The following is a 9,031-nucleotide window of genomic DNA, read 5'->3' on the forward strand; positions in this document are numbered from 1 at the left end:
GACAGACAGAGATTACAGGTAGGCAGAGAGGCAGGCAGAGAGAGAGAGGAAGGGAAGCAGACTCCCTGCTGAGCAGAGAGCCCGATGTGGGGCTCGATCCCAAGGACCCTCAGAACATGACCTGAGCCGAAAGCAGAGGCTTTAACCCACTGAGCTACCCAGGTGCCCCTCTAAAACTTCTCTTACTTAATGCCTGCTATGACATTAAAAAAAGAAAAATCACCTGGTGATTTGAAAAGAGCAAAAAGAAAGACTAAAAACTGACTTTCCCACCAACAAAATGAATGTGAGAAGACAATAGGATAACGTCTTTCAAAAAAAGGGAAAATAGTTTGCCAATGTAGAGTTCTGTGACGCTGAAGATATTCTTCAAGAATGAAGGTGTACACAGACCTGTACCCCTGGGGATAAAAATATATGTTTATAAAAAATTAAAAATTAAAAAAAAAAAGCATGAAGGTGTAATACAAATGCTCAAAGAAACTGAGGTGTTAGCCGGCAGCAAAGCCACACTAAAGGAAAAAAAAAAGTATTAACAAAGGGTGTCTTTCAGATAGAAGAATGATGTCAGAGAGATACACTTCAAAGGTGGAAGGAGTAGAAATTGCCAGTAGGTGGTAAATCCAAAGGACTGTTGACTATATAAAGCAAAGCAATGCTCATGAGTAAGACTGGTTTATGATTATTATAATTTTTGTAATATTTTTGTCAGGACTTGGAATCAAGGTATTGCCAGCCTCACTAAAAATGCATATAATATAGATGTTTAACTAAGGTAATGTATTTCAAGAAATTCGGCAGTCTTACAAAAAACAGGTGCTCAAAAGAGTGGTGGGGTAGTGGAGAGGTTTGAAACTCTTTGTGTTTGAATCTTAGCTGCTCAATTTACTACCTGTGTAACTTCAGAACAGTTGCTAAATCTCCTTGAGTGTCAGTTTCCATGTGTATAAAATGAGAATAAGTATAATGTCCTCATTAATTTTTTCCATGAAGATGAAATTTTTTTTTTTTTTTAGGATTTTATTTATTTGATGGGGGGTGGCAGAGGGAGAGAGTATCTCTTGAGCAAACTCCTCATTGAGCAGAGAGCCCTACCTGGGGTTCCATCTCACAACCCTGGGATCAACCTGAGCTGAGCCACCCAGGCACCCTGAAGGTGAAATATTTAAATCAAATGTCTCTGTAAGTGATTAGATCCATGACTGGCATATATTTAGTGGTCAACAAATGGGATTTTATTTTTCCCGTTTCTTTTTCATGTATTACTTTGTACTCTCTTGCTCTGCTGCACTTTTTCTCTCCCTGAATGTCTCCAGCTGGGTTTTCTGGATGCACATCCTGAGTTGAGGTTGGAATGAAGGGTCTTTATTAAAGACCATCAGAAGGAAGAGGGGTGAGAAGCAGAACTCAGCAGAGGGAGATGTTGAACCAAGATGAAGGCCCAAAAGAGTCTTAGTTAACCCCTGTAGATCTGTGTGTGTGTGTTTGTATACATAAAGAGAGTAGAGAGTAGAGAAAAAATAGGATAAATATATGGCATCTGACTTAACTAACATTGAACCTCACGTGAATTTTTTCTCCATAGCAGAGGCAAATCCTGAAAGATCATACAACTGAGGTAATAAGTCTTCCTTAAAGGGATTCAGATGGCACATCTCTGTGTCTACCACACTATCACTCTCTTGTCCCTTCCTCTATGTACCATCCCTCTTTTCCTCATTTCTTTTCCTATTTCCTCTCTGTTCACCTTAGTTACAAAAGAAAGCCATGAATTTGAACATTCTACATATAATCCAATACATGAGCTATGTGACAGAATCTTACCATAGTAGACTCTTCTACTTGAATTGGATTCAAATTTGCTTATCTACAAACATACAGAGTGGAAAAAAAAGTAGGATTGTTCACTCCAAAAAGGAAAGAGGTCTTGATCTCAGAATGTGCTTTGTCATTTTTCCTAGGTTATGTGGCTCTAATATTTAGCATTAATTTTTTATTTTATTTTAAGATTTTATTTACTTATTTAAGAGAGTAAGAGAAAGAGAGGGAGTGTAAGAGCAGGGGGAGGGGCAAACAGAGGTAGAGGGAGAAGCAGGCTCTCTGCTTAGCAGAGGCACTCAACCGACTGAGCCACCCAGGTGTCCCTAATTGTTGATTTTAAAGACAGAAACCAAAATAGAGCTACCTTTGTATCTTAATTTAATTAAATACTAATATTGACATTAATATTAATGTATTCAATTGTGCATGAAATTAGTGCTTGGCTAGAATTTTCAATGTGTTTAATCTCTATAAAAGCCATTAGAAAAAATTTAAATTATTTAAAATATATATATGGTTATGTTCTCTTTTACATAACTCAACCAAAATTTGAAAAATATTTTACTGTTATAATGCTTTAAAAATATTAAAGTATAAATGTTTGGAATATGGAAAATAAAGACACCTGTTATTCCATTGCAGTTTTTTGGACCATACCATCTAATACATTTTACTCTACATAGAGAAATTCTTGTGTATTTAGATTACTTTCTGATGGGTTATTATTTAAAAAGTCACATTCTCCTTGGTGAAGTGGACTTAATTAGTCCTTCTTCTCTTATCCCTTTTCACATAGTTCTGCCTTCACATGAAACCTCTCTAAATTGATCATTTATGAGAGCAGGAAAAAAAGCAGATAGTACGTTTTTTAAAAAGAGGGCAAAACAGTGGAAAAAAAAATCAGCACACACTTTGCGTCTGCTCAAAAAAGGACTTGGTTGTTTATAGAAATGCACAAGGAACCAACTACCCTTGCATTTTCTGCCCCCTAGACCTTACACTGTTATAAACTTTAAGTGAAATCTTAAGGAAAGCTCTTGGGTGGAAACGCATTTGTTTACGTTACCTGGAAAACTGTTTGTGTTTGTAGATATAAGCAGTCAGTGAGAAGATTAGATTTTTGCATCATAAAATTATTTACTTCCAAACTGTCAAGCTTGCCCTGGAAGAGTGTGCATGCTTCTGTTTCTTAGCTGCTTCTCCTGACTCTTGTTTGAAAGCTAGGATTAAGCATGTGCAGAATGTTGTGTACCATGACCTGGTACACATGGAAGCCACAAGATCAACCTGAGGCATCTTCTCTACCATAGTTGATAATTATGTGTGTTTTAAAATTACATTTTTAAAAAGATTTTATTTATTTGTTTGAGAGACAGAGAAAGAGCGGGGGTGGGGGAAGAGAGAGGGAGAAGCAGACTCCTGGCTGAGCAGGGAGCCCAATGGAGGGACTCCACCCCCAGATCCCTGGGATCATTACCTGAGCAGAAGGCAGACTCTTAATGGACTGAGCCACCCAGGTGCCCCATGTATGTTTTTTAATGCTTTGGTATTTCCATATACAAAAACTAGGGGAATACTTTTGGGTTCATTTTCTTTGACGTAGAGAAACTCCACTGAGCAATATTTAGACTACATATGACCATGACCCTTAAAAAGGCAATTTGTGGCTTCTGATTTATTATTGTAGTATAAGATGAGATCCCTTTATAAAAAAAATCATTAAATACATTAGTAGAAATTTGTTTCACTTGTGAAAAACATTCAGCAGTATAGATTTCTGTAATATAGAGAACATATGATTTCTCAATGACCTTGAGGCTTTAAATCTCAAGGACTTCGTATCAGCTACCCAAATTAGTCATGGAGTCAGCAAAAACAAATTAAAAGAAATAAACAATATACTTTTTATTGGCATATTTATTTATCATCATTAAAGAGGAAGAGCAACTTTATTACTCAGGGATAACTACATGCAGTGCTTTTCTTTGTGTTCAGAAAGACAATAATAAAATCATCAGCCCTTATATGTTTTCTGAAAGCATCTGGAAAGCTTTATTTATTCATTTGACAAATATTTGTTGAGAGTTACAGGTGCTATTCTCAGGGTTGGTCATATACTGATAAACAGACAGACTAAAGACCTTGCTTTCATGGAGATTCTACTCCAGTGGAAGAGACAAAAAATTAAATAAGCAAGCACCAAACAAAACTCAAACAAATTAATGTACCATATAATTTGGCAATGATTTTCATCTAAGATAGGCCAAAACACATCATCTAAGACAAAACCTCAGTGACTGTGTATTTTAAGAATTTAACTAGAATCATACATTCATCATGAAAGATTCTGAATGATGCATGAACATTCTATGTATATGAGCATTGAAAACATAACGGGGTAGACACCAACAAAGAAAAAAATTATTATGTCATGGGTAATTATTTCCATTATGTCTATAACACGACTTCTGAAAATAATTCCAACCTTTCACATTACCAAAGACAGTCAGAAACATTCTCAGTAGGAACATATTTGAGTACGGCTGTCACCAAAATGATTGTATAAGTCATTGTATCTCCCAGTCAAATTGCAATTTTGAAGAATGATCAGACTGCAGAAGTGAGTTTCATTTAACTGGAGCCACGCTGGCTCATTTGCCCAGAAACAGCCATGTTATGCAATGGCATGCCAAGGGAATTAATAACTGATGGATGATCAGACCTGCTCAAAGTGGTGGTAATCATTTGCTACTTAAACCACCACATTTTGGCAAATAAAAAGCCTTTACTGGTGCCAAATCTGTAATTACTTTACTTAACAGTGATGACATGTGTGCCTGTTCTGCAAGATCCCATACTGACGCTTCTGTTGTTGGCTAAAAACCACCCAGTACTTGAGACAATAACATCATTTCTGCATCTGTCTCTCTGCAGCACGGGGTTTTTAATTCCGTCCCCCCCTCATTTCTTCTTGCTCTGTTTTTTTGGAAGTTAAAAGAAAGATTTAAGTCTTACCTTTTTTCTGAAGGGCTTTGTTTGAACCATTTTACGATCTTTTAAACCTAATTTTTCAAAACTGCTTTTCTCCACAAGATTAACATAGACAAAGACCTTGAAGTGACAGTCTATTGATAAATAGATATTAGTGTATATGCATATGCATATTCCCTTGACAGAGAGTTAGGGAGATAGATATCAGAGCCAGATTTCTCCAATGACTTCATCATTTCCTAGTAGGAAGACCCAATTTCAGGCTGCTAGTGTTGAGCAACCAATCAACAGTGGTGCCCTAACGTGTCTAGTGAAAAGTATCCCCTTAGAATCTCAATGCCTAAGTTATAGCTAGAGGGTGATTTAGGCCTGAAAGAATAAATCCAAATGTGTGGAATCTCAAGTGGAAGGTTTCCACCGAAGAAGGGAAAATGCCAGGCAAATCTACCTAAAAACCATGAGAGAGTGGCACCTGGGCATCTAACTCTTGATTTCAGCTCAGTTCATGATCTCGAGGTGGTGAGATCCAAGTCCTTTGTTGGCGTCTGTACTGAATGTGGAGCCTGCTTAAGATTCTCTTTCTCCCTCTCCCTTTGCCCCTCCCCATTTGTGCTCCTGTTCACTCTAAAAATGAAAAAAAAAAGTTACTAAATTATTTTCTTAGACTAGAGTAAAAGTACTTTGATCTCAATATAGTCTTTCTCTCTCTTTTTATACATATAAAATATATATAGACCTAGATGTATAATATATATTACATAGTATATGTATATACATATTTCCATTAATTTTATTTGATTTTTCATACTTTTTAAAAATCAATCTCTGTCTTTGTATTTATTTTGTGAATGTATTAATTTTAATTAAGTAGCTTTCTTAAAGTAGGGTTTTACATTTTTGTCCATTTTTTTAAGGATTTTATTTATTTATTTAACACAGAGAGAGAGATCACAAGTAGGCAGAGACAGACAGAGAGAGAGGGGAAAGCAGGTTCCCCGCTGAGCAGAGAGCCCAATGCGGGCCGATCCCAGGATCCTGAGACCATGACCTGAGCCGAAGGCAGAGGCTTTAACCCATTGAGCCACCCAGGCACCCCCATTTTTGTCCATTTTGACAATCTTTGCCTTTTAAAAGGGATTTTTAAGTCATTTATATTTAATTCAACAACCAGTATGATTGGATTTAAATCTAACATTTGCTATTTTTTGCATCTATCTGTTGTTTCTTGCTCAGGTTCTTGTGACCTTATTTTCAAATAATTATTATTTAATGATTCATTTTAACTCTATTATTGGATAAATACCAATACTTCTTATGTCTGTGTGCTTGTTCTAAGATTTCAACATGCATTTTTAACTCTTCACATTTTATCTTCAAATAATATACTATCATCACTTCATATATAGTTTAAGTAAATAAGACAGCACTTGTTCCTCATCTTATTGTCATTCACTTTAAATATACATGTTATAATATTTAGTACATTTTCTGTTTTTGCTTTAAGTAATCATCTTTTAAAGAGAGTAAACATTTAGAAATATGTATTTCTTATATTTACTTAAATATGTAGTTTGTTTGTTTGTTTTTTGCATTCTTTATTCCTTTTTTAGATTTAAATTTCCATCTGGATGATTTTCTTTTTCCTTGAAGATATTTTTTTTTTTTACATTTATTGTACCATATGTCTGCTACTGATTAATTTTCTTAGCTTTTTAAGTCTTTAAATAATTTATTTCACTTTTACTTTTGAAAGTTAGTTTCTCTAGGTATAGACTTCTGGGAGAACAGTGTTTTGCATTTTGGTTGTAATGTAGCTGAATTTAATGCCCCCTATAGTTAACTGTCTTACCATTCTGGAACATCAAATATTCCTATTCTATGAATTCTGGAAATCTTTCAGTCTAGTGATTTCTGGTGATCCTTCCCCTATCCCTGGGTAGTTTCTTCTCATGTACGTTCTGTCAATCAAAGATGTGAGAGAATCGCTGGGAGAGAGATCTTCAGAACTCTCTGTGTGCAACATCCTCCCATTAATTAGTCTATCACGAACTAGCCACCTTGGCTCCCCCAAATTCTGATGGCTTTCCTCAACTCAGTAAACCTGGAGCCTCTGTTTCTGTCTTCCCTTCTTGTATAACAGCCTGTTACCTCTACAGAGGCTGTAAACTTGGGAAATCACACGTCTCGCCATTCTGGTTTTTTTGTTGTCTCAAGGATGACCGTCCTGCACCACCTGCTGTCCAATATTTGAAAACAGTTGCTTCATATATATATGAATATATATATATGTATATATACATATATATATATATTATTTTCTATTTGTTTAAGGCAGGAAGAAAGGTTTATTTTGTTTACTTAGCCTGGATGGAAATGTAGACCTCAAAATCATTTCAGCATTGTTCTTCTCAAGGAGAAATCATCAACAATAATGATCTTATTTTTATACTTCTAAGTGCTCCAGAAAAGAATTTTATTTAGAAGTCTGAAAGAATGGAAGAAAGATACATTTCATTTTCATATAACTACCTTTTGTATTATTTTTTAAGACTCTTTATTTTTAAGGAATCTTTATACCCAATATGGGGTTCAAACTTACAACCCCAATATCAAGCATCACATGCTTTACTGACCAAGCTAGCCAAATGCCCCTAGCTTTTGTACTATTGATTATTTTTTATAGTAGTATTTCTGTATGACACATAATAATTTAAAGCATTGACGTTTTAAGAAATTCAACAAGTACATATCATGTGAAATGATCTTGCTATGATCCTCCTCTTCCCCGGATGTAATAATTTAGTGGGGACTACAATCTTTATAATTCATTTACACATATACAATTTTACTGTTGTTATTTTACATATATAAGGTCTATACATGCTGGGGTTTGTTTTCTTTTTTTTTTTTAATTTTCACAATTTCTTAGGACTATTTCAAAGCTCAAACAGAGTTTGATATTATCTTTCAGTGTTACATAATATTTCATACTGCAGATACACATACCATCATTTGTTTAAACTTATGCATTAGGGGTGCCTGGGTGGCTCAGTGTTTGCCTTTGGCTCTGATCATGATCCCAGGGTCCTGGGATCAAGCCCAACACTGGGCTACCTGCTCAACAGGAAAGCCTACAGCTCCCTCTCCCACTCCCCCTCTTGTGTTCCCTCTCTCCCTGTGTCTCTCTCTGTCAAACAAATAAAATCTTTAAAAATAAATAAACTTATGTATTAGTGTTTAGGTTATTTCTGATTTTTATTATCACAAGCACTGCACAAAAAACATATTTATAAATATCTGTGCAATATACTAATATTCTGATAAGAAAAATGACAAGAAATGGAAATATTTTAAGGGTAAACACATATTTTAACTTTAATAAAGAAAGTAAAATTTCTCTCCAAAATGTTGTAATCCAAAATGTTATTTACAACAAATACATAAATGCATTTATTTTCTCACAATTTCACCAACACTAGATACTACCAATCATTAATTATCAGGGAAAATCAGATCAATACAACAATGGGATATTAACTTATTACCTATCAAAATGGCTAGAATTTATGGGTAGGAATGTAAATTACTGCAGCCACTGTGGAAAACAGTATGGAGTCTCCTCAAAAAATTTAAAATAGAATTACCATATCAACCAGTAGTTCCACTACTGGGTATTTACTCAAAGAAAATGAAAACTCTAACTCAAAAAGTTTTATGTAGTTCTATGTTTATTACAACATTATTTGCCAATGCCAAAATATGGAAACAACCCAAGTGTCCATAGATAGATGTGATATATATCACATCTTCTTTATATAGATAGATAGATAGATAGATATAGATACAGATATGACTCAACCATAAAAAGAAATGAGATCTTGAAAAATAAAAAGAACAAAGGGAAAAAAGAAAAAGAGAGAGAGAAACCAAGAGACAGATGCTTAGCTATAGAGAACAAACTGATGGTTGTCAGAGGTGAGGTGGGTAGGGTGGATGGGTGAAATAGGTGATGGTTATTAAGGAGTATACTTGTCATTATGAGCACTGGGTGATGTATGCAATTGTTGAAATTATTATATACCTGAAATTAATACAACACTGCATGCTGGCTATATTAGAAATAAAAAATAAAATAAAATAAAGAAAAATAAAATAATCTTGTCATTGTGATAACATGGATAGACCTAGAGGGTATTATGCTAAATGAAATAAATCAGAC

This window comes from Mustela nivalis, assembly GCF_964662115.1.
Source record: "Mustela nivalis genome assembly, chromosome: 5".
In the NCBI taxonomy this organism is placed as follows: Eukaryota; Metazoa; Chordata; class Mammalia; order Carnivora; family Mustelidae; genus Mustela; species Mustela nivalis.